The sequence below is a fragment of the Carettochelys insculpta genome, chromosome 16 (genome assembly GCF_033958435.1).
Source record: "Carettochelys insculpta isolate YL-2023 chromosome 16, ASM3395843v1, whole genome shotgun sequence".
NCBI lineage: Eukaryota > Metazoa > Chordata > Testudines > Carettochelyidae > Carettochelys > Carettochelys insculpta.
In genome coordinates, this window is record NC_134152.1 from 8,313,087 (window position 1) to 8,339,354 (window position 26,268).

Here is a 26,268-nt window from a genome sequence, read left to right on the forward strand (position 1 = left end):
AAAAGGGGTCGAGAGGTGACCCTGGCAATTACAGACTGGTACGTCTTACGTCAATACTGGGCAAATTAGTCGAAACAATAGTAAAGAAAATAATTTGTTGGGCAAAAGTCAAGACGGTTTCTATAAAGGGAAATCATGTCTTACTAATCTATTAGAATTCTTTGAAGGGGTTAACAAACATGCAGACAAGGGGGATTCAGTAGGTACAGTATACTTAGATTTCCAGAAAGCCTTTGACAAAGTCCTTCACCATAGGCTCTTGTGTAAATTAGGTTGCCATGGGATAAGAGGGAAGATCCTTTCAAGGATTGAGAACTGGTTAAAAGACAGGAAACAAAGGGTAGGAATAAATGGTAAATTTTCTGAATGGAGAAAGGTAACTAGTGGGGTTCCCCCAAGGTTCAGTCCCAGGGCCAATCCTGTTCAACTTATTCATAAATGATCTAGAGAAAGGGTTAAGTAGTGAGATGGTAGAGTTTGCGGATGGTACTAAACTGTTCAAAATAGTCAAGATGAAGGCAAACTGTGAAGAACTTCAAAAAGATCCCACCAAACTGAGCGATTGGGCAACAAAGTGGCAAATGAAATTTAACGTGAGTAAGTGTTAAAGTAATGCACGTTGGAAAAAATAACCCCAAGTATACATACAATATGATGGGGGCTAATTTAGCTACAACTAACCAGAAAAGAGATCTTGGGGTTATCGTGGATAGTTCTCTGAAAACATCCACACTGTGTGCAGTAGCAGTCAAAAAGACAAATAGTATGTTAGGAATTATTAAAAAAGGGAAAGAAAAATAAGACAAAAAATATCTTACTGCCCCTATATAAAACTGTGGTATGCCCACATCTTGAGTACTGCATACAGATGTGGTCTCCTCATCTTAAAAAGATATTTTGGCATTAGAAAAGGTTCAGAAAAGGGCAACTAAAATGATTATGGTTTTGGAACGGGTCCCATATGAGGAAAGGCTAAAGAGACTGGGACTTTTCAGTATAGAAAAGGGGAGACTGAGGGGAAATATGATAGAGGTATATAAAATTGTGACTGGTGTGGAGAGGGTGAATAAAGAAAAGTTATATACTTGTTCCCAAAATATAAAAACTAGGGGACACCAAATTAAATTAATGGCAGCAGGTTTAAAACTAATAAGAGTTCTTTTTCACACAGTGCACAGTCAACCTGTGGAACTCCTTGCCAGAGGAGGCTGTGAAGGGTTGAACTATAACAGAGCTCAAAGAAGAGCTAGAAAAATTCATTGAGGTTAGTTCCATAGAAGGCTCTTAGCCAGGGCATGGGAATGATGTCCTTGGCCTCCATTTGTCAAAGGCTGGAGATGGATGGTAGGAGACAAGCAAGTTGCTTAATTGTTGTCTTCAGTTCACCCCCTCTGGGGCACCTGGCCAGTATCAGCAGACAGGATACTGGGCTAGATGGACCTTTGGTCTGACCCAGTAATGGCTATTCTTATGTTCTTAAACTTATAAAGCAGCTTTCTTAAGTGTGGATCAAATTACTTCACGAACACTCAGAGAGGTAGCTGTGTTAGTTTGCATTCTAAAAATTTTATAGATCTGAGGAAGTGGGTCAGTCCCACAAAAGCTCATTGCCTAATAAATCATTTTGTTAGTTTCATAACTGCTGTTTTGTTTTTTTCCACAAATACTAATTAACTTAGCTTCATGGCACCTCTATGAATTAGGGAAGCATAATTTCCATTTTATAGATCAGAATAAATAGAGGCATAAAGAGATGAAGGGTGGAATTTTGGCTCTGTTGGAGTCAGAAATTTATACCATTGATTTTGTTCACATCAGGGTATAAACTCAAATGGTTTATGAATCATGAAAGTCTATGTAAGACGTTGACCTGGAACCTAGATTTCTGAAATCTTAGTCCAGTGCTTTGCCATAAGACCATCTATTAAAGATGTCACATGGCAATATTGACTGATGTTTCTTTTATTAAAATATTTAGATAATGAAATAAATATTCAAATCTATATTTAAAATATCAGTTGTGGTACAATATACATTTCTTTAGACTTTATAGAATGCATTAATTTATTATGTGGACAGTGTAAGTTTTATTATTTCCTCCACATATTTCCTTGTTTTTAACTCTTTAGACTTTATAAATGAAGTGATGTGATATTTTATGTCCTGGGCCACTTTATATTAGTCTGAGCTTGCACCATGTCACTTGTTTTGCAGAAATATCATGTGGAATATATAATAATATATTACAATGTGGGGAGCTGGGTATGGAAAACGAAGAGAGTTTGAGGGAAATTCATTTTTCATTTTTATCCTCAACTGAAATGAAGATCGGATTTTGGTTTATAGTGTGATAGTTAGGAAATTAAATGGTGTGCTGTATGGAGGAATATTTGAAGTACTATATTCTGGGTTGCTTTAAAACTCAATTTTAGTTTTTTCAGTGTTGTCTTTTGCAACCTCTGCATTTTTGATAATGTATTCGGCACTAATTTAGTCACAGACATCGTACATATAAATAGGCATTTTAGAAGGTGCTCTTTCATTGCTTAAGGCAGAAAGAGAGAAAGTCACACACTTCGCTATGTTGGGGATGATAGTGCTTTAAGGAGCTAGAGACCAACTAAGGAAGAGAAAATTGAGGTATTATATCCACTTAAACAATGTATCTCTCTGAACAGAATTCAGGTAATCAATTCTTCACTTTTGACACAGAAGGTTTGTAAAATAAGAACTTGACCAAACCTTCCTGTGGTGTGATGCATTTGATTTTAATAAGTAATAAATAGTGAAAAACAGAAACTGTGTTTACTTTCATAAAAAACTGCAATTTTACTATGGCTTCAAAGGCAGCAATTGCAGAATTCCCATGGGACTAAATTGTCTTTTGAAGAGCACTCTGTGGATGCTAGTCGGACATTCGCTTTCTATATTGAAGGAACAAAAATCTACCCCAACTTGTTGCAGACTGAATGACTGGAGCTCCTAGTCTTTTCCCAACGAATTTTATCATAGATCATATCCTGTATCCTGCGATCGTACAGTCTGTCTGAAGTACCTGTCATTGTCCTGTCAGTGCTCTCCATGAGGGTACAGACATATTTAACAGAATTCGTGTCCCAGGTTCTGACCCAGGACATTTACAGAGCTCTAACATTGTCCTCTGTCCATATCATTCACTATGTCATTATCCGTCAGGGAAAGGATAATGCAACTTTCAGAAGAGCATTATTTTAATCAGTGAACTCATGACCTCTGACACCAGCTCCAAGTACTGCTTGGGAAACATTTAACTGAAATCCCTGGGAGCAAGCATTCAGAGAAGAAAAAATGGTTACCTAGCTTCTGCAACTGTTGTTGTTCAAGGTGTTGTTGATTCCATGCTAAGACTATTTTCTACCTGTTTTTCAGGCTTTAAAAAAAAGTTGTTTGAATTTGTCTTGTTTAACATACCAAAGTTTCATTTTAATTTTTTGTCCTTGTCCATACACTAATTAAGGTATATGATGGGTTTTCCTCAGGCACATCTCCATCCTGTCCAGGAGAGGCCAATCCAACCATCCTTTCCCATTTTGCAGAGCTCTACTTCACTGCCGCTCTTTACAATGCTCTGAAACATTTGTTTGGATTGAATGTTGGGAATTTAATTGAGTTTGTACATGTTCAAGCACAACTCTGGGAATCAGACCACAGGAAGCATGAACAAAATCTGTGATTGTTTAGCTTGCTATGATCTTTCAACATCACCTTTGCTCCTTCCACTCTCTCAGCATGTTGGTGATGCAATAAATGACTCCCAACTTTGGCTTCCCAGACAGCAGGAGTGAGCAGGCATCTAGCCCCCCCCCCGTATTTGGCGATGTTTTAACATACAAACATTTTGAAAAGTTCCCAATAGTGTGTCTCATAAAAAATAATGTATTTGGCATCAGAAAATAAAAAACCTCAACTTTCCTTTCCTGTCTGTCTGTTCAAGTGTCTGAAAATGGAATCTGCATTAACATAAGCTACTTGTTAATCTTTTACACCTTTGCAAACTCAAAACTCAACTACTGTGTGCACTGGTGTGTTTATATTATTTAATCTTTGTCACTTGGCCAAGATTAATGCTTTATCTGACACATTCTGTGTATTCTTTGTCTTTCAGTTGACTATGTTGTGTGAGTTGTGGCCTCTTTTCCTTAAAGCACTGAACACAGATTTTTTTTAAATGTATAGGGAGGTAAAATAGAACTGAACAATAATGATAGCCCGTATAGGATTGGCAACAACTGTTTAAATAGAAAAGGGCCTTTCTGCTCTGAGATCTGGTCAATAAATCCCAGCTAAGTACACACTAGAAAAATTGTAAAATATCTCATGGCTTCAGTGACACGGGCTTCTACTTTCCTGAGGGCAAGAATTCATATCAATGCTATTAACTTTGCAGTGTATTGCCATCTGTGTAGTGATGAAATGTGCAAAAAGGAATGAAAGATTGATAGGATGAGGCTCTCCCAAAGTAGGAGTAGGTTCCCTGGAAGCTTCCTTAATATATATATATATATATATATATATATATATATATATATATATATATTTATACACAACTGAGGGTCAACTTGGGCCTTCAATATACAATGTCTGACCCTAGTACAGAAGAACTATTGATCGTGTTAAAAAAGCCAGCTACCTTAATGATTTATTTATGCAACTATGTGATGCTCAAATACTCTGTAGGTGGGCTAAGACTATTGCAGTTTCCTGAGTTTTGTTCATATGTTTCTAGTTTCCACTCTCAACCCTTAAAGTTTATCTAAGGTTTTAATAAGACTCTGAGAGATGAAGTTAGTGCAAGTGGAATAGCTTGTTTTTCTATGGCTGTGCTCAACTTAGTCTCATATACAGTGCTAACTTTATAACAAAGGCCTGCAAAGCTACAGATCTTCAGAAGCATCTAACGGTAATTTAAATAGAACATATATTTGTACACGTTCATATTCAGAGGTCTGATCAGTGCCTCTCAAAACAGATTCTGGTTTTGGAATTGAGGGAAGGACAGAAGCTTGTTGGGGGCCAAAGGAAGCAAAATAGAGAGATGCTGAAGGCAAATGTGAAAAAAGTGCAGCATCAGTGTTGACACTTGGTAGAACCTTGCCTAGGGCCATCCCCCGTGGAGAACGATAATCCTTGGGGGGGGCACAATTTGAGAGGTCCCACCACAGTCCAACAGCTACCATCACCTCCCTCTTCTGAGTTAAGAACTGTGGCTCCAGATTCAGGCTGATTAGCCACCAGCAGACTCACAAGTAGCAGGTGACATGAAGACATCCTATTCATTATTGAGTGACCACCAAGAGAAATATTTGTACATGCAGCAATGTTATAGAAGCACCTGTGCAAGTATTTTGGATATTAGCTAGGATCCCAATTATTACATCAAAAGGAGAACTTTTGGTCAGAATAGTTTGAATGAATCAGGGAAATTCCTTCATTTTGATGCCTTTACAGATTCGGTTCTAACTCTGATACCTTTTGCCCTTCTTTACGAACCCCTTACCAGATAATTTTCCCCAATGTGTAAAAATGTGGGTGCTGTAAGTCGTAGCTGGTTTTGTTGAAAAAGCTGATTTGGTAATATTTCATGTGCAGAAGGCCAATGAAAATACAGGTGGGTCAGTATCCCTAGGGGAACTTATTCAAGCTGGTGGTGCTTGGTTGTGCAGCTAATGTTGTATGCATTAATAAGGTGTGCTTCAGGCAGGAGAAGTAGAAGGCATATATTGCCATATGGTTTAACTTTTTATTCCTTTGCTTGTGTGGGTTTGTGCGGGCTTGCCGATGGGGGGAGGAGAAGGGGGTGATTGCCCAGGAGCCCCAGTCTCTTCACACTGCCTGGATGGGCTCTGCTACACAGGAGAGACTCACATACTCTCCTCTGAGAGGTGGCTGGTGCCCCTTCTCCCAAGGTTGTTCCATCCTGCTGCAGCTCAGTGCTCCTGGGAGTTTCTTACTGGCTATGCAAAGCAGAGGATATGAGGTGCTGATATAACTGTCAAGATATCTCCATGCCCATAGTCCATCTCTGTGGAGAAGGGACACAAGAGACTCTGGTTCAGGAAGCCAAGGTCAGAGCTGCTGCATTGAACTCTCTGGTGAGTGCATGAGTGCTTCTCTTTGAGAGGTTTCCTTCTGCTTTCCACTCCCACAGCCCATGTACCCCATTTCTGTAAAATAGGGGAAGGGAGACAATGCTTAGCAACAGAAAAGGAGAGCTTGCAGTGAATATTTATAGGTAATGCTCAGGCACCTCAAGTTTCTCCAGCAGCCAACACACACACTTTCTCTCTCTGGCTGTCTTCCTCATGCACCCATCTCTCTCTCTCACACACACACGCACACACACTGTCCTGTCTGTCACTCTTTCCCCTCTCTCTCTCTCTCACTGCCCTGTTTGTGTGTGTGTCTCACACACATACACCCTGTTCTGTCTGCGTCACCCTATCTCTCAATCACATACACACAATCCCATCTCTCTCTCTAACACACACAGGCCCATCTGGTTTACACTCATACACACACTAACACAGAGAGGCCCGTGTGTGTGTGTTTTGTGTGTCTCACACATACACCATCATAGGTCTCTCACACACCCATATACACACACTACTCTGTCTCTCTGTCACATTCACCTCTCAACACATACTCAAGTTGTCGTCATGATTTGGTACTTCCTGCAATGCAAGAGATATTCTCTGTAATTTTATTCTTTCAAAGTGTGCTATTTTAGTGTTTTGAGTAGTGTATGCATTTGTAATTTTATATTTCTTACACTTAATTCTCTGAGTAGTGAGTTCTAAACTGCTTAACCTGTCCTTGCCAAGGGCCCAGAAGAATTGTTGCCAGCTGTAGCACTGCAGGTATTAGAGATGGAACACACAATTTAGTAGTGAGGTGAATAGTATAGTTTGGTCATATTTTAAATTCTATATGGGTTTCATTTACTTCATAATGATGAGAAAGGTGAGATTTGGCAATGGGACTTGTCCTTTTAGGTATTGTATGCTTCTGAAAGTCCTGTGCACTGAGGGCAGAAATGGAAGGTAGAGGTGGTGATTAGTCTGGTAAGCTTTCGCCACTGGAAACCTGAGATCAAATCCTGATTTTTTTGTCTTTTTAATCACAAGCTAAAATTAAGAAGTGGCTTCACTCCCTGTTCATGAATGTCACTAAATTATCATATAAGTCACTATGTTTGACATTGATGAAAATCTAATACTGAACAATGCAAAGCTACTGCGGGTCACGCTGGTGGTATTTTGCCATAGTTATTTTTAAAATGTGGCCTACACCCTGTTGACTTAGACCAGTGCCACTTGTTTCTTTCGATATGCAACTGAGAGTTAGGACTGAATTGCTTGCATTATGAATTCTACAGTCATTTACCTGTAGGACAAAAAATTAATAGACTCATAGTAGATTGGGGTTGGAAGAGACCCCAGGAAGTCATCTAGTCCAACCCCCAAATCAAAACAACAGAACCAAGCCCAACTAAATCATCCCAGACGTTGTCAAGCCAGGCCTTAAAAATTTCTAAGGATGGAGATTCTAACACATATCTAGATAGCACATTCCAGTGCTTTGCCATCCTCCTAGTGAAATAGTTATTCCTAATATCCCATGTACCCCTCCCCACACTGCAGTTGAGACCATCACTTGTGCTGTCATGTGCCACCACCAAGAATAGCCTGGCTCTGTCCTCCTTTTGGATTCTTCCCCTTTTAGATAGTTGAAGGCTGCTATCAAATCCCTCCTCTCTTCTGTTCTACAGACTAAATAAACCCAGATCACTAATCTCTCCTCAAAGTCCCCAGGTACTTTCGTTCAGAACTGCCACTTAGCCAGTTGGTCTTCATCCTGTAGCAGTGTAGGACACTGCATTTGTCCCTGTTGAACCTCATCAGATTTGTTTTGGCCCAATCCTCCAAATTTGTCGAGGTCACTCTAGACCCTATCCCAATCCTCCAGCATACCCACCTCTTACCCCTGCTTTATGCCATCTCTGGACATGCAGTGGGTACAATCCAATTCATCATCCAGATCATGTCTACATATCCAGATAGATATCCGTTTCTTCAACTCCCCCACCTTTTCTCCCGTGTTTGTCCTTCCTGAACAGTTTATAGCCATCCATGACAGGGCTCTAGCCATGTGAATTACCCTGCCAAGTTTTTGTTACTCCAGTCACGTCATAGTTCCTTAATGGACCCAGGATTTCTAATTCTTCTTGTTCATTTCCATGCTACTTGCATTTGTGAACAGGGAACTAAAATAACTGGACAATTTCCCTACTTTCTCCATATGAATCAGGAAGCCTCCTCTGTTGCACCCTCCTCCTTTTTGTTTCCTCTCCCCCACCCACACACACACTTACCTCAGGACTTTGGTCTCTACTTGCTCACTCCTTGCCACAATAGCTCCAACTGCACCTGTGCTAGTACTGCTGGTATCAATAATGGAGCCAGGTTGCTGGCCATGGCTGGCGCATCAAGCGCTATGGTGATTAGACCTGTTCTGAGAAGGGTTAACTGGCACAGTGCTTAAAATACTGACACCAGCCTGCAGTCCTTTCGTCCTGGCACCCAACACTGCTAATGCCATCAGAGCAAAACCTGTGTTGGTGAAGATAGGATGTTTTTGCAATATTTCCTTTGAGAGCAAGTTTCTGAAGCGCTCTCACATCACTTGCTTGCAATTTCCATCGGGCCAGGGAAAGCGATATGATTTGGCTGTCTTATATTTTCCTTAAGTCTAAGTTAACTCTATGGAAATGCTTATGTAAATTGAAAGGGCCTGTTCCTGCTGTGAGAAGTATGGCAGGTTTCTGAAATGTTCTAGACGCATGTTAATGAATTAAGGTACTCTTACGGAATTAAGCATCTTAGCAGCTCATTCAATTAAAAATGCAAATGTCCATATGTTATTGTGGGAGTGGATGTGATTTATGGAAACTTTGGGAACTATTAGAAACTTCAAAGAACACTTAAGCAACAAAATGAGACAAAAATGAACAGTTTTTGGTTAGGTAACCAGGAAAATACTTGGGAGGAGGGGTACTGATCTTCAAAGTTTTGGTCAGGAGAGAGGGTAAATTTGTAAATTTGTCAATTTGCTTATCTATTCTCAGGACCAAAAGGCCCAAACAGCTTGCAAGAGTGATAAACAAATTCATGGGGATGTTTGTTGGGAGTTGTTATGAACATGTTGACCCCTTGGTGGGGTTTGTAGGCCTGTCTACTGGGCAGAGCCCTTGTTGGAATTAAGACATGATCTCTGGTAAGCTTAAGAACGTATACATAGGCTCTTTTTTAATGTTTTCTCTACAATCCTTTTACTTTCAGAAAGGGCTTAAAGTAAAAGAAGGAGCTGCATAATCATTATGACAGTTGTATTTTTTTTTACTGTCCTCAAGGAGAAAAGTAAGGGATACCTGTTTAGGCCATCTGAATTTGTTGGGCAATTCACAGAGTAGGCTGGGAGTTGGGCAGCCTGTGTATAATGTAGTTGCGATGGGAAGAGACATTTCTGCCCAACAAAGGTGATGGTTGAGGAGCTAGCAGCCTGAGAGTAGGTGTTTTTGGTGGACCATTGAGGGGAAACAAAGGTATGGCTGCCCTGAACTATCATAGCTGCTTCCATGTAAGTTGCAGAAAAATTTACTTTCATTTCAATAATGTAAGGTCACTTTGCACCATCATATACCATAGAATGATAGAGGTATAGAACTGGAAGGGATCTCAGTAAATTATCTAATCCAGTCCTCTATGTTTAAGCCACAACTAAGTAACAACTAGACCATTTCTGGCAGGTGTTTCTCACCTGTTCTTAAAACAGACAAACAAAAACCTCTGAAAACATTTCCACAATCTCATTAGGCAATTTCTTCAATTGCTAAACTAGCTGAAGAAGTTTTTCCCAGTGTCCAACATAAACCTCCACTACTGCAATTGAAGCCTATTGCTTCTTGCTTTAGCCCTGCTTATTATCCGTCTCGCAACAGCCTTTTGTGTACTTAAAACTGTTACATGCCCCATCAACCTTTTGTTCTCAGGGCTAAGCAAAGCCCCTCTCCCCCTTTTTTTTCTTCAATATTTCCAAATAGGTCTCATTTTCTAGTTCTTTAATGATTTTTTTCCCTCTCCCCTGAAATGTCTCAAATGTGTTTGCCTCTTTCTGGCCATGTGGTGTCCTAAACTAAGCACAATACTTCATCTGAGGCTTTATCAGTGTAGATTAGAAGGAAAGAATTACATCTTGTCTCTTGGTTACTACTCTCCCGGTAATACAACCCAAAAGTGTTTGCGCTTTTTTTTTTTTTTTTGGCTACTCTGTTGCACTGTTGACTCATGTTTATCTTGTGATCCACTATAACTCCCAGATCTCTTTCTGAGGTACTTCTTAGGTAGTCATCTCTCATATTTAATGTATGTATTTGATTGATCCTTCCTAAGTGCAATACTTTGCATTTTTCTAGAAATTTCATCCTATTTATTTCAGACCCTTTTCTCCAGTTTGCCCAGGCTATTTTGAATTTTAATCCTATCTAAAGCATTTATAACCCCTGCTAACTTGATGTTGTCCACTAACTTTATAAATGTATTCTCTAGGTCATTATCTAAACCAGTTATAAAGATATTGAACAAAACTGGACCCAGGACCAGTCCCTTAAGGATCCTACTCTTTATGCCCATCCAGCTTGACTATGAACAATTGATAATTACTCCCTGGGAATGATTTCCAACCAATTATGCACTCACCTCATAGGAGCCAATCTAGGCTATGTTTCCCTATTTATTTTTGAGATAGTCTTGTGAAAGCCTTACTAAAGTTGAGATATGCCACATCTTCCTGTTCCCCCTTCCATCAGGCATGTTATCATGTGAATGAAAGCTGTTAGGTTGGTTTGACATGCTTTGACAAAAAATTGTGAACTGTTACTTCTCTTCTCTGTTTGTGAATTGATTGCCTAATTATTTATGCCATTATTTTTCCAAGAACGGTACATATATATGTATAGTGTCTATATATATATATACAATTTCTCTAGGTTTGAATTTTCAAAGATAATCATGAATGTCTCAGATCTCATCACATAGCTCCTTAAATAAGTTAGATATCTCCAAGTTGGTAAGGCCTAATGAAATACAAGCTACAATATTTAATTAGTTTTAACTTGTCCTTTCCATATTTTATCCTTAGATCAAACTTCATTTTCACTGGGCTTTACGAAGTTAAACATTTGATCACTACTAAATTTTTGGTATAAATTGAAACATAGGTATTTAGCACTTTTTCTCTTATACTCACCCCCTCCCTTTCATCAAAGGGCTTACCCTGTCCCTTGGTCTTCATCTTGCTTCTAACGTCGTTGTACAGTTTTGTCACAGTCACAGACAAGGTAATTATGGCCCATCTTCAGATATTCTGGTGAAGGCAAGCGCTCTTCACCAAGATACATATAGCCTTCATTAGTATTAGGGAAAAAAATTAACTATGCATATTGATACTACTTTCAGTCAAGTGGTGGGAGGGAGAAGTAATTTGGTATTATTGAGATAATGGAAAAGGCAAGCTAAAACAAATGTTTCCAGTGATTAAATCCTTCTTTTTCCCAGATTTTTATTTTAGTAGTCTGAAAATTATCTGTAAATTTGTAATCTTTCTTTATTGCTGTGCAACAGAGTCTCATGTTTTAGGCAGGGAAAATTGCATGGATTTAAGGGATTTGATGCAGGTTTATAAAAGGTATTTAGGTACCTCATCACTCAGCATTGCAGGACCTAAGTGATTTAGGATGCTGCAGATACTTTTTTCAAAAGGAACTGATGCATTATAGGTCAGTTGTGGGGTTTAGACTCCTAAGTTCCTAAGACACTCTTAAAAAGAATTTTAGTCTGCTAAATCAGTTAAGTATTGTGACAACTTTTAAGCATCTTTAAAAATCTGAGTCAGGAAGCTTATCTGTCTCGTAAAGATAGATATCTAAATAATTCAGCCCTTGAAACATTGAGCAGAGAAATGACTAAATAGCTTTAAAACTTAGTTTTGTTCATACACAATTATGTAAATTCTGTCCTTAGTGTATATATAATAATTCTTAAACTGGAAATCTCCCTGACATGAGTTTACATAATGTTTAAAGAATATGTTAAAACTTAATTCAATGAGGATGTAAGCGAAAACAGACTTTGTGTGCCAGAGAAGGCTTTTGTCAGGGGAATAGCAAAAGGACATGCACATTTAACACGTCCTGTGATGCTGGGCAAAAGGAAATACCTTCTCTCCAAGCTGAGGGCTGACAATTATCCATTTTATATATTAAAATGGGTTTAAGGTGTTTTGTTTTATAATTTTTTTAAGCACAGATGCTGCTGTTACAAAGGCCACTGTATGCCATTTATGATATGTATCTCTCTAAAGGGCCTTAGACCTTGAAGATCTGTTTACTATTCCTGTCAGATTAAAAAAAATAGACTCGCATAATGGAAAATTCACATGTTATTTTGGAAAAAAATAAATCCAGTTTCTTGGGCTGACAGTCTGTTCAAGCTGTGGACCTTGATGTTTTAATCTCATGCATTTTGATACTACTTGATATTCATAACTGGTAGGTATGATAAATTTTTAACAAGGAATTTGAAGATGATGAGAAAACACGAGGGGAGCTTTTCATTTTGCACCTTGTACTCAAGCCTTCAGATTTAATTTTCACATTTTTACATTGGATATTCCTTGGAGGAATGCTGACTGGCTCACACATTGCCCAAATCTGGCTTGAGTCTATATTTAACACCCTCCTCCGACCCTCAGAGTTAGCTTCCCCAAATTCCAATTTTAGTGCAGGCAGTAATATCAGTGCTTGAGCGGCAGAATAGAGATCAGGTTAAAACTAACATAAATATACATTTTTACTACTTGCAGGATAAATGTTCTCATTTCTCCATAAGTGAAATAACATATGTCAGGAAAGAAACATACTTGAGAGGATCTCCTACCTGTGTTAAGGAAAGAAGCTCTCATAAGATAACTTGAAAAGAAACAAAAAGAAGCAATAAGAAGTAAGCTAAAACAACAGTTTGAACTTACAGTTTAATTTATTTCAGTTTGTAGTATTATAAATATTTTATTTACTTATTACAATTATATTAATGTGAGATTTGAATACCAGAGTTATTTTTGAAAACAGAGCAGCGTCTGGTTTCATGACATCATAACTTTTCTTTTTGATTCATGAACCTATTTCAGTTAAAATACATTTATTAACTGCCATAGAAGTATTAGAGTTGAGCGTGGTATGCATCCTTGTATTTACTGAGATGTGAACATTGGTTCCAGCTACTTACTTTTCATTAAGAATAAATTAAAATTGGAGGCTATAGAGTGATGACATGAGTTAATTGCTTAGGAGATAGCAACAATAATTCATACTGGAGCTACCACATTAATATGAGGGAGAGAAAATATGATGATAGCCATTAGTAGTTAAATAAATTTAATTCTTTAAACTCTATGTAGCAAAGTGCTTGTGTAACCCGCACAGCTACTGGCTGTGGTTCGCTGTTCCTTGCAGTGGCACCTAGACCACTTACAGAGAAAAAAGGAGTCTTCTCTGCAGCCTTAGCTGAGAAGCAGCTGAATTTCAGCTCAAACTGTAGAGACTCACACACTAAAACTCCTGTGACCCCAGGTTTGAGCCCACCTATAGGGGGTTACACTTGCTATTCTGAGTTGGTCCATTAAATTCAAAGTGGCTACTCAAAATGGTATGCAATAAGCTCAGCAGCAAGGTTTTACTCGGGGAAAGTCTTAAGTAGCTGTTTAAGGTCTTTGCTGAATTGGAGACTAAATGGTTAGTTAAACTTGTATGCCAGCATTCACAAATTGCTGTGGTTTTTTTACCCAAAATCTTACCTCTATTTCTTTACAGTATGTTGCATTTTTATTGGGATAAAAGTTACTCACTTCCTACTCCCTGACTTCACTCCCTTTTATAAGACATATTAGAATGTACTCATCTGATGTTTTGGACTTGGTAAGACAATAATAAGTGCTATTATAAATAAGCAAACACCAGTAGGCAACAGGTCCAGGTACTGAAAATAATAGTGATATAACATCTTTTTCCTACTACTGTCAGTCTTAGAACAGTGTCTGAAAAAAATTCTGCCTGACCACTTATGAGAACCACTTATATTCTAACATAATTTACAAGCTGCTGTAGTGAAAATAATACACTTTGAGAAAGCCCGAAGTTTTTTAGTTGAGGCTGTAGTCTGTGTACCATTTGCTGGTCGGTGACAGTGAGTTGACTGGCTTTATGGTTTTCTTACTTATCCTGTTTCTAGCTGAAAGAAACCAGAAAGTTTGCAAGGCAACATAAAGAAGAACAGTATACAGTGTGATTCAATTGGTTCACTGAAAGAACAAAATGTTTATATTAGACTGTAAAAATACACAGGCCAGAAAAATGGCAGTTAATACCTGCTGACAAACTGACTTCACAGAACACGTTCTTAGTAATATTTCTCCGTGTAAGCCATTGTTATAGATATTACATGTCTGTATGTCATTATGAAGAGGAGAGAGAGGTTTCTATAAGAAAATCTGTTAAGATGTGGTCTGAACTTTGAAAATGATTGTGGTCCTCTGCTGCGCACTATCTGGAATAGTGTAAAGACATTTTTACAACTTTCATAATTTAAAAATATATCAACTGCTTGTGCCTCAAAAGTAAGTAACTAAACAATTGAATTTCATATTTTTAAAGCAAGGAAGTCATCTATTTATTCTTAGCTCTTAGAATTCAAAATATTTTCTGGTATTACGTCAAAATTTAGAGAATTTTCCATTTTCAACAAATTACCAAATAGAATTTAAAAGGAAAGCAAACCAGAAAAAAAGCAAACTAAAGAGGCCTGAAAAATTCCAGATTTTGAAGTGTTTTGATCAGAAAATAACAATTGTCTTTTTTAAAATATATATTTTCTCTGTTGAACGTCACAGAGCTGTGAAATTTAAAAAAAATCCTCCTTAGAAGAACAATATGAAGATTTCTAGGAGCACAAGAATGCATGTGATTGACTATTTTATTTAAGTTTTATTTAAAAAATTTCAAAATATATACTTTCAATAACATAAGCAACATTGTGAAAGGACCAGTATCACCTCCTTATTTAGAGTCTTGGAATAGTTGGCTGGGTCCATTACAAGTGCAATATGTGAACTAAACAGGGCATGTATATTTCAGTGTTCTTGTTCTGCAGTAGGGACAACAATTTAACTTAGAGATGAGCCTCACAGTGTAAGCACTAAATACGAACCCTGGCCTTCCTTCTGTCTATGTCCACTTTTGTGTGTTGTGATGGTTTGGGAACTTGTACTTGGGCTTTCTGTTAGTGAGCATCCTCGGCAAATCAACAGATGCACATTTTACCAAATGTTTTAATAGTATTTAGGCTTCTTTTTTTTCCCTAACTTTTCAATGCAGTAGTTTGGTTCATACTTTCATTGTGTGTCTTCACAGCCTCCAAACTCTTTTCATCTGTGCTCTGACTTTGAAAACCTATAACCTATTCAAAGAATACTTATCATATATTTAATCAGTTCTACTTATTTATATAAAATATGTATAATACAAATTGGTCCAGTTTTATTATCCTAAAAACATGGACTATTTTGAAAAATAGTTGCATAAAATTATTTAGAAAAATGTAACAAGTATTTTTATGATTGATCTATGGAAGGGCACTCTTTCACATCTATATGTGCTATTAAATTAATCATTTTTTAATGGGGAGAGGGAAATTTCCATGTTGTGGAATCATGTAAAATGTTGAAGAATGTGATGAATATATTTATTCTTTGGCTACCTTTTTTGCACTCAGTCCATTAAGCTATTTCTCCTGAGCCTACAGCCTCATTTCTGAATAGTTTCTAAAATTTGCTATTTACAAAAAAAAAAAAAAAAAAGCCCATATTTTTTTTCCTTTCCTCAACAATGTGGAATTTCCCACCAAAACTTTATATAGGTCTGTATGACGCTGCAGGCAATATTCAATGGTGCACCATTTTTAAGTCTACGGTAGGATGTTTCATCAACCCATAAAGTTAGAAACAGGTGTTTTATACTGTAGGTAGTGTTGGTTCACAATTTTGAGATAAAGGATCTTAACATATATTTAATATATTAGACGTATATTGGGGAGGGCAGTTCTGAGGGAGAAACGCAGGGCAAAATATTTTGTGAGCATTAATTTTATTTTGTTTTTAAAGACAACAGGAAGTCCTGTGGCACCTTGTAGACTAACACATATTTTGGAGCATAAGCTTTTGTGGGCAAAGATCCGCTTCATCAGATGCATGCATGCCTTGGTGCTCGATGAATGTATCTGATAATGTGGGTCTTTGCCCACGAAAGCTTATGTTCCATATTATCTGTTAGTCTATAAGATGCCACAGGACTCCTTGTTTTGGAAGATACAGACTAACTCGGCTACCCCTCTCATACTTTATTTCATTTTGAAAAGCAACCTTAAAAACCTCCTATGAAATAACAATGTTACTAGAGGACAGAGAATGTACATTTTTGTTTTTAAAAACATTTCTCATTGGAAGCAAATGGCTTAATATTTAAAACTTATTTTTTTAACAAAAGTCTGTTTTCTTCTCTTGAATGTGTGACTTAAAACACTGAGGCAGTCTTCAGTTTCCAGAAAGGTTGGATGGTAGCAGGAGATAATGATCAATTTTGAGATCTGAAAGGAAATTACAAGAGCAAAGAGGAGGAGGAAGAGGTTAAATTAAAAGGAAGATGAATGCTGCCAAACCAGAAGCTATGTGGGCTGAAGTGCTCACTGAAACAGGCATTAAGACGACGTACGGAATTGTTTACACCCTACAAAACAAATCTCAAATGTTGTTGGCATTCCTGCAAGTCACGGAATGGATTTCTCTTATTGCCAAGGCTTTCCTTCACCTCTCAAACTTATTTTCATGTTTCTTTGGCAGAGTGGGGCAGAGATATATGGCAGAGTTGTTTGCACTGAAATGATTTATTAGAGTACAGAACATTTTCACCGAGAACAGCAAAGGTTATATTCACATGTGAAGTTGCTCATCAGGGACTTTAATGAAGTATTTGATTGTAGATTTTTTTTCTCACTTCCATCTCCTTTTGGAAAGAAGTAGGAAGCCGACCACTGACTGAGCATGTTGTCCCCATGCCTCACAGCAAGGATGATTAGGGATGATGGGCTGCCGACCCCATCTACTTTTGTGGTATTTGAGGCAACATTTGATCATGTGATAGTTAAGGGTGGGCCTCATACAGGGAGCTGACAGATTTGCTGGGCTCCTGGGCGTGGGGGTAGGGGGCTCTATGCTCCTGGAAGGGACGCAGCCATGAGTGGAAGAGCTGGGGTAACCAGCCCTCGGTGCTGCTGGGAGCAAGCTTCCCTTCCACCCCCAGCAGCCCTCAGTACAGCCTGGAGCACCCCACACAGGGCTCCAGCAATGATTTACAAGGTCCAGGGCTCTGGCTACCACAGTATCAGTGGCAGTGACACAGAACCCCAAGCCCTTTTGAATAGCTAGGAGCTGGGAAAACTGTCACCTTAGCCCCTCCCTGTCAGTGAACCTACTCTCATAAGGGTCACACCAAAAAATAGAATCAGCATTGGAGAGGAGTGACCACATTTTCCATAGCCTCTGTGTTGCCTGTGAGCACCGAGGCAGCATTTGCTTCCCTCATTTGGCCTTGGCCTGTGGAAGGAACACTTGGGAGTGGACCTGGGCATGGGTGCTGGAACAATTGTTATAGTGGGAGTTGCTCTTTTATCTTTTACTGTCCCAGCTTGTGTTTGTGAAACAGACAAGCTCTTGTACTCCCTCATTAGGGCTCTTCTTTCACCAACAGACATTAGTCCAATAAAAACATTGCTTCATCCACATTGTGTCTCTAATATCCAGGGACTAATAAGGCTATAACTCTGCAAATCTCTCTGCCTCTCAGTAGAAAAAACTGAAGTTGTCTGACTCCTGAGCGGTCATGAGTGGATGTAGTCACCAATGAGTGGGAGATTGCACTCATGGACTGGCGGTCAAAAAGCTTGATGCCCTTGCCCTTAACATCTGATGATTACAAACTCTTAGTCTTTGCCACAGATTGGTGGCATTCTATAAAGGGTGGAGAAAGGAAACACTTCTGTTAAAGAAAAGTGGCCACAAAGGTTTTTCTGGAATAAGCAAGTACAAATCCAATTGAAATCAATGGGTGATGCACTTGCTTATCCTAGGGCTGAATTCTGAATCCATATTTGCCCTGCAGTATCTCATGCTATTGATTTGCTAGTGAAAACTGCACCTGAACTGTCTTCAGACTTTTTTTTGTGTGTGTGTGTATTAAAAAACAAACAAACCTACATCTCACAAGAAATTTGTATACTGCCCCAACATATCTGTAGTTTCATTTCTGACTACTAGCATGCAGGGCATATAATTTGCACATGATTTTGATAATAGAATAGAATCATAGAATCCTAGGTAATTTACTAAATAACTTACTAATTCTTACTGAGAAATTCTGTAACAATAAGGCAATGAGTCCCAGTTAATATATTTAACCTGCACACTCAAAATATTAGCTAGTTAATCAGTTACATCTGTTCTGCAGTCATATTTTATACAAGGTAAAGTGAAATGTGTGAACTATATGTAAATTTGCAGGAGTTAGGTTTAGAATCTTTAACCTGATAGACTAGCTTAAACAACGGATACATTTGAATACTGCATGTAAAAATATTCTACAGTGAGCACTCAGTATATTGCTGTAATGTATGCCCGTGCAAAACCCTTGGTGTGTGGGGAGAGAATTAGCATAAGGTTTTCAAACTATAAATACATAGATGTGTCCCGGTCAACCAGTCTGCCAATTTAGATATTAACTTTTGAGTTTCCTTACAAATTTAGATCAATTTTTTGCATTGCACTGCTATTCAATGAAAACTTTTTGGGTGAGTTCTTGATCCCATTGAAGTTAGTAGTTTATTATATCCAGGTCAGGGAATGAAGATCTTTTAGTTTGTTTTTATTTGGTTTTGCCTTGAGTTCTGTTTTGTGAGCACAGGACAGCAAAGCTGCGTCTACACGTGCACGCTACTTCGAAGTAGCGGCACCAACTTCGACGTTAGGCGGCGAGACGTCGAAGTCGCTAACCTCATGAGGAGATAGGAATAGTGCCCTACTTCGACGTTCAACATCGAAGTAGGGACCGTGTAGACGATCCGCGTCCCGCAACGTCGAAATTGCTGGGTCCTCCATGGCGTCCATCAGCTGGGGGGTTGAGAGATGCTCTCTCTCCAGCCCCTGTGGGGCTCTATGGTCACCGTGGGCAGCAGCCCTTAGCCCAGGGCTTCTGGCTGCTTCTGCAGCAGCTGGGGATCTATGCTGCAGGCACAGGGTCTGCAACCAGTTGTCAGCTCTGTGTATCTTGTGTTGTTTAGTGCAACTGTGTCTGGGAGGGGCCCTTTAAGGGAGCGGCTGGCTGTTGAGTCCGCCCTGTGACCCTGTCTGCAGCTGTGCCTGGCATCCCTATTTCGATGTGTGCTACTTTGACGTGTAGACGTTCCCTCGCTGCGCCTATTTCGATGTTGGGCTGAGCAACGTCGAAGTTGAACATCGACGTTGCCAGCCCTGGAGGACGTGTAGACGTTATTCATCGAAATAGACTATTTCGATGTCGCAACATCGAAATAAGCTATTTCGATGTTGGCTGCACGTGTAGACGTAGCCCAAGTGACCTTTCTTACTATTAAGCCACCTTCTAGTTACATATACTGAAATACTGTACTTAAAAATAATGCTCAAGGAATCAAAATTAATTAAATCCTGCTTGATGTTATAATTCTGAAAAAAAATCAAGTCCCATATTTAAACACTCCCCACCCAAAGGAGGTCTTGTGTGCTGTGTCTTGATTTGTTGTTTCTATTCAATGTTGAAGAGAGTGGGATCTTGCCATATTTCACTATCCACATAATTTAATTCATAGGCCTCAAGGGAAAATAGCTCTTTTGCGCATTTGGTGTGTCATTGTGATAGCTACTGTGTAAGCTTTGCAGGTTGCAGCATGGTTGCCAAATGGGAAGGCTATCATCAGGGGTTAATGTGGTGTTCTGTGATTTATACCACACAATCTAAATGCAAACTCTTTTGATTTTTATTCACAATCTTACACTTAAAGTGAAAACTAAACTTGCTACACCTAATCCTTCTCTTCTTTCCCTTTTCCTTCATGCTCTTCCTTTAAGCTGTCCTCTTACGCTGTATACATGCCCTTCTGTCTCTGTTCCCACTTCATTCTCCTTGCCTGTCCTGACCTCCTCCCACCTTTTACATATTATTAACATTACCATTTGGATTACTATCCCCAACAGACTAATGTGGCTACCCCTCTGAGACTTGTCAATGATACACCGTTGCAAGAGAGGGAGTGTAGCATAAGACAAATTTTGTATTGCTTAGATTTTATGAGGAGATACAAACTGTTAATGGACTCTTTTTTTTAAAATAGTTGATGAGTGATGCACATGTTGGGGGTGGGACAAGGTTATATACAATATTTCACTGAATTAAGTCTCTCGTAGCTCCTTAGTAAGTTAGATAGACAAGATCTGATGTGTCAAAGCATTGGGATGGCCTGTGCCTTTAAGGACACAGTCCAGAGAAGCCTGCAATGTAATGTACTGGCCTGTGAGTGGGGAAATAGAAAAAGTCCCTCTCCCACTACTGTTTTTGCAAACATTGCAGGTGGTTCACCCTGTCTCAAGTGACTTCTTTGCCCCTCCCTGGGCTGGGGTTTTACTCTGTCATCATTTGGCAATGCCTCACTCCTGGCTTTAACCCAGCTCCTGCACTCCCCATACCTGATTCTCCTCCTTGGCTGCTCTCCTTCCCCTGACTCAAGCTCTTTGACTTCTTCACTGAGTCAGCTTTGCTTGTAGCACCTCTGATGCATTCTCTTGGAACTCCAGTGACCAGCAGGCAGCAGATTTTAAAGTGAAAGAAGATGGATGACAGTGGCTAAAGCAGATGTTACTGAGCATAATCAATGAGTGTGCTAAGTACAAGCCAAGCAGCAAATCCTGTCTGGTAGCAGCTGCCATGCTGTCTGTTCTTCCGTTAGAGCTGGATGGCCAGAGAGTGGTGATTGTTACAGTGGCTGCAGACCAGCTAAGCCTTCTCAACTCTCCCTCTCCACATGCCACCTCTGCTCTTATACTGTTTGATTCTTATCTTCATTTCCATATCTGAGCACCTGGAAATATCCTTTTTAAGATGTGTGGCTTGCTTATGTAGCTTTAGAAAGGATTGCATTGGAATGTGCTTTTCTTTGGCAATGAATTCATAAAATGAGGTAGTAACTATTGGATTTCATTATTTGAAATGTTTGGAATAACTGTTAGTCACAGAATTTTAGAAAGGGGTGAAGCTGGTATAGAAACATATATACACACATGTACACTTCTGATAAAAATGAAGTAAATAGCAAAGCCCTTACTACTCCAAACACTGCTGTGTGAGAGTCATATAACTGCTTACATGAATGACATAAATACCGTTTTATTACATTTTCCCCTCTCCTGTTATCACTAGGCACCTAGCCCAGCTACAAGAGAGGGCCCTGGATTATTTCCTGGATCTTGCATCATCAACAGAATGGTTAATTAAGTTGAATTTACAGAATCTTTCATATCCCCAGTTTGAATTAGAAACAGTGGTATTTAGAAAAGTTTTGCTTTTGCTTATCAATAAACAGCTTTGGTATGGAAGCCCCTGAGAGATCATAAGAATGGGATCACAGTTTGTTCTTCGAGACACTTTAGAGATCAGAATCGTGGTTTGGTGCAGGCATTTAGTACAAAGGGGAGGCATGGATTAGAGCAATGAACTAGTAATGAGGAGACATGAATTCTGTCCCCAGTTCACTGCAGGTTTGCTGTGTAAATTTGGGACAGATATTGCCCCACTCTGTGCCTTATTTTCCTCATCTGCAAAATGTGGATGAAACTTCATTTCCTCAAAGGGGTACTCTGAATTTCATATTATGAATGCATGACAAATTGCTTTGAGATTCTTTGATAGCTGTGGAAATTCTTACTATGTCATACATAGAAGAGGGCAACCCCTGACAGAGGCAAACATACAGATGTGAACATTTCTCTTCCAGAGTACAGGAGTGAAATGTGGTATAGTGTTAACATCAAACATCAATTTCTACTGCCTGAATAGTAGAAAGTACATTACAGCTAATTAAGGATTTGTTCATTTGCATGTTCTCTGATTGGTTATCTTCTCTTTAGCATATGAGGGTAAAAGAATGAACATCGCCGTTTTGAGCTTTAATGAAGATAAAGGATAGTTCTGATATTTTTGACTCTCAAAATGTAATAGACCACATATATGTTAACTTCACATCAAGTGAATATAAAGGTCCTCCTATGAAATATTGCCCTGAGTAAGTCCTGAAGAACAGTCAACTAAGCTGTCAGCCTTTAACTATTCATTTCAGTTTTATGCAGAATCATGTCCTATAACTTTTCAAAACATGACTAGAAGGAATGTATTTATCACTCCTTATTGGAACATGCCAATTGTGTTACATGAGCAGGAACTGAAAAGGCAGAAGAGTTAGAACACAAAGCTAGTCAGGAAACAAGTGAGCAATGATTTTATGCTGTGTGGTTTAAAGCTTCAGGTATCTGATGGTATGTTGTTGGAGGATTTAAGCACCTTGTGCTGTTGCTATAGATAAATATGTAAGTGGACTTCTCAGTTGGAAATGTAAGGTACATGATATGTTAACTATGACAGCTTATTTTAAGTGTGTGCATGGCGGTGTGGGGCTAAGGGGGGGAACAGGACTACCATAATATTTAAAATACTTGCCTATTAGACGGCAAATTCAGGGCCAGAAAATATCCTTCCCAAATACACTATTATCAACATTAACTAGAAAGTGTTTCTTGTGTTTTGTACTTTTCATTCTGCCTTTGTTCTTGCAGGATTATTTGATATTTATTAAAGAGACAAGCTAGGTAATACATTTTATTGAACCAATTTCAGTTGGCAGAAGGGACACGCTCTTGAGCTTCATGGAGCACTTCCACAGGTCTGGAGATGGTAACCAGGGGCAGAAAAAACAAAAAGACCAACAAATAACACAACTACAACACTGCAAATATTATTGAGACCTATAACTATATTCTTCTTCGTAGGCATATGGGGTGTAGGTGTTTTAAGGTCTTTCATTAAGCTTGAAACTAATAAATAATTAAATTTTCTCTTGCTTTAAATGTGGCCTCTTGCTTCTTTTGTTTTTCTGAATGTAATAGAAAAGATCGAAAGTACAAATATGTATAGTCACCAAACCAAAGTTGATTTTGGTTGCCATCTAAGTTGCTCCTCTTCTATGTATGGCAATATATTTGAATTGAAATCACTGAAAAATCACAGACTTTGAGAGGTCATTCTATTTTAAGCCAGTGACTTGGTTGCCCTTTTAAGCTTCATTACCCCCTGTGGACTTCTTCAGATCTGGAAATTCTGTTAAAATAAACTGTCATGATGAGAATTTAGCAGAAAGGAAAAAATGAAATGAAAACTGAAGCATCAACTACATAGGATGTAAGGAGGGAAGGAAGAGGGGAGAAGATTGTAGGGTTTGGTTTTTAATTGGGCTAGGAGCTAAGGGAGTAGGAATGAAGAAGCAAAGGAGAGGTATGGGCACAACTTCTCACCTACTTGGCCTTATCAGCAGGCTAATTCTAGCATGCTGGAATTCAAAATTTGGTATAAAACCTCCACACATTCTAATTCACCAGTGCTTGAGCATATTCATCAACTCTATGGTTTTGACCTAAAGTTAAGAAAGAAGTTTTGTGCTTTGCTTATTAAAAATAGCATAGTGAGCTTCACACAGAAAAAATCTGTCAGGTTCAAAGATCCTGTTGACCCATGAAGATTTTGAAGATGGTTTGAGGATAGAAAATGTATCTAGAAGAAGTACATTCTTTCAGATGGTAACATTTAACTACATTGTCTCTCAACCTTTCCTCAACAGAGCCACAGCTCACAGTAATGATGAATTTCAATATATATTTTTACTTTTAAAAGAATAAATCCCAAGAACTGCTTTAGTCAAGACAGTCTTGACTCTGCTCTTTAAATAAATACAGCCCACATTGTAAGACAGCCTGTCTCTCTCTCTCTCCAAAGAACATATGGGAAAAGTCTAAACAGAGAAAATGACTAAGGCCTTGGTAGGAGGCTGTGGCTTCTAGAGAAAGAAAATCCATTTTCAGCTGAACTTTTGTTTTTCTAAAGCAAGTTATTTGTTACAGAAAACATTTTTGCAGTGAAATGCAGAATCAGTGAAAACAGGCTTTCAAAGGCATACACAGTTAGACTGATGTATTAAAGATGCAAGCTTCAAATTCAAGCCCATGATGTTTTCAGGACTGGGGGTGACTTTTGACAACACCCCACTATGTTAAGAGCTCAGTCACTTCAAGCTGGAATTGGCTGTAGCATAATAGACAGGTACCTGCAGGCAAGAAAAATCAACCATTCTCTAAGGAAACAAAAGTAAAGAAAATGCCTACCTTCCTCCAGTGAGCAGAGCTGCTCGAGATTTTTCCAAACAACTTATTTTTCTGTGAAAGTTTTTGTCAATGATTTGGCATGTTTTAGCACTTTTGATACTATCTCCAGTTTATTGGTTTGAGAAATATCTGAAAAAAGAAATATAAATTTAAAAAAAATACACATAAAAGTGAAAGTTTCAGGAAAGCAAGCTGTAGTGTCCAAGGGATTCTATAATCTTTCATAGGATCAGATCCTCATCTGGAGAGCTTGGAAACTCAGATTATATGTCATAAAAAGATGTTTGAAGTTGCAGCAGAGGATGGTTCTACAATTTTATCACAATAGATGACAAAAGTTGATTAAATACCTTGCTGATGTCTCATACGTTCCATTTATTTAATGAACGCCCAAGTCCAAAATTTTTTAAAGAAAAAGGATATGGCAAAATAAATTTCATGAAATCAAAAAAGTGAAGAGTTATTGGACAAGATTGATTTGCACATACAGTTACATACCAGTCACCCTACATGTGGTTCAGAAGTTGCATTGCTGGTATTACAAGAGGAGTTCTACAGTCAGAGATCACCAAAGATGCTAGTAATACAGGTTGGACCTCCCTGGTCCAGCACCCTCTGGACCTGAGCTATCCCAAAGAAGGGAGTTTGCCAGACTAGGAGAGGTCAGGCCACTCTGGGCTGCCCCGATTCAGCTAATGGGGCCCCTGGCCCCAGGGATGGTCACTCTGCACCCCTGATCTCAGAGAATCCCTGCTCAGGGACAGCAGTGGCTCCACTCTTGGCCGCTAAGGTTGCCTGCTGCTGGACTGGCTGAGCCCTCAGCCGTTAACAACCTCTGTGGTTTGGGCTCTCAGGACCATGAATGTTGCCAGACCAGAGACAAGAAAGAGGTAGCTGAGTTAGTCTATATCTTCAAAAATAACAAGAAGTCATGTGGCACCTTATAGACTAACAGATATTTTCGGAGCATAAGCTTTTGTGGGCGAAAACCCGCTTTGTCAGATGCATTCAAAATACCTGTTAGTCTATGAGGTGCCACAGGACTTCTTGTTGTTTTTGTACAAGAGATGTCCACACTGTACATGGTAGAAATGTTACCAGCAGGAATACTGAGCCTAACCAGAAAATGAGAAAATTGTCTTAAAATAATCTATGAAACTAATCCATGCAATCAGCAAAACACTGATGAAAGTTGCTTCTGTTACTGAATGGAAGTGCAGAGTTAGCATTTCTTCTTAACAATGTTGTGGGGATAAAATCCCCATAAAGAACATGATCTAAAATCCTAGTTGAAAGCTGCACTTAGACATGTCACAGAAGAGCTATAAGCATAGACCATGGTACCATATTTTGAATAGACTTTTTGCTGTAGATTGAGTATTTCCTGGTATCTGGTTTTCAACTGGAGTGCCTGCTCAGAAAAGGATGCTGGCGGTCATAGTCAGCACCACTGACGGGGTGGTTAAAAGTGTGGTGAGCGAAGCAGTGGAAGCCCAGGGCTAAGACAGGTGCTCCCTACCCACCTAGACTCCACACTGCTCCCAAATGTGGCCACCAGATCCAAGCACCTTCTAG

At 38.9% G+C, this 26,268-nt stretch overlaps 1 protein-coding gene across 18 annotated transcripts in view; it reads left to right on the forward strand.

Moving 5' to 3' along the window:
* RBFOX1 (RNA binding fox-1 homolog 1) overlaps positions 1–26,268 on the forward strand; it is a 1,793,461-nt gene that overhangs the window by 695,804 nt on the left and 1,071,389 nt on the right. Inside the window, exon 1 of one of the 18 annotated variants that reach the window (XM_075010530.1) lies at positions 13,018–13,094. The exons of the other annotated variants lie outside the window; for them this stretch is intronic. The gene's annotated coding sequence lies outside the window, so the exon portion shown is untranslated. Of the gene's footprint in view, positions 1–13,017; positions 13,095–26,268 lie in introns of those variants that run through there. 18 annotated transcript variants of the gene reach the window in all.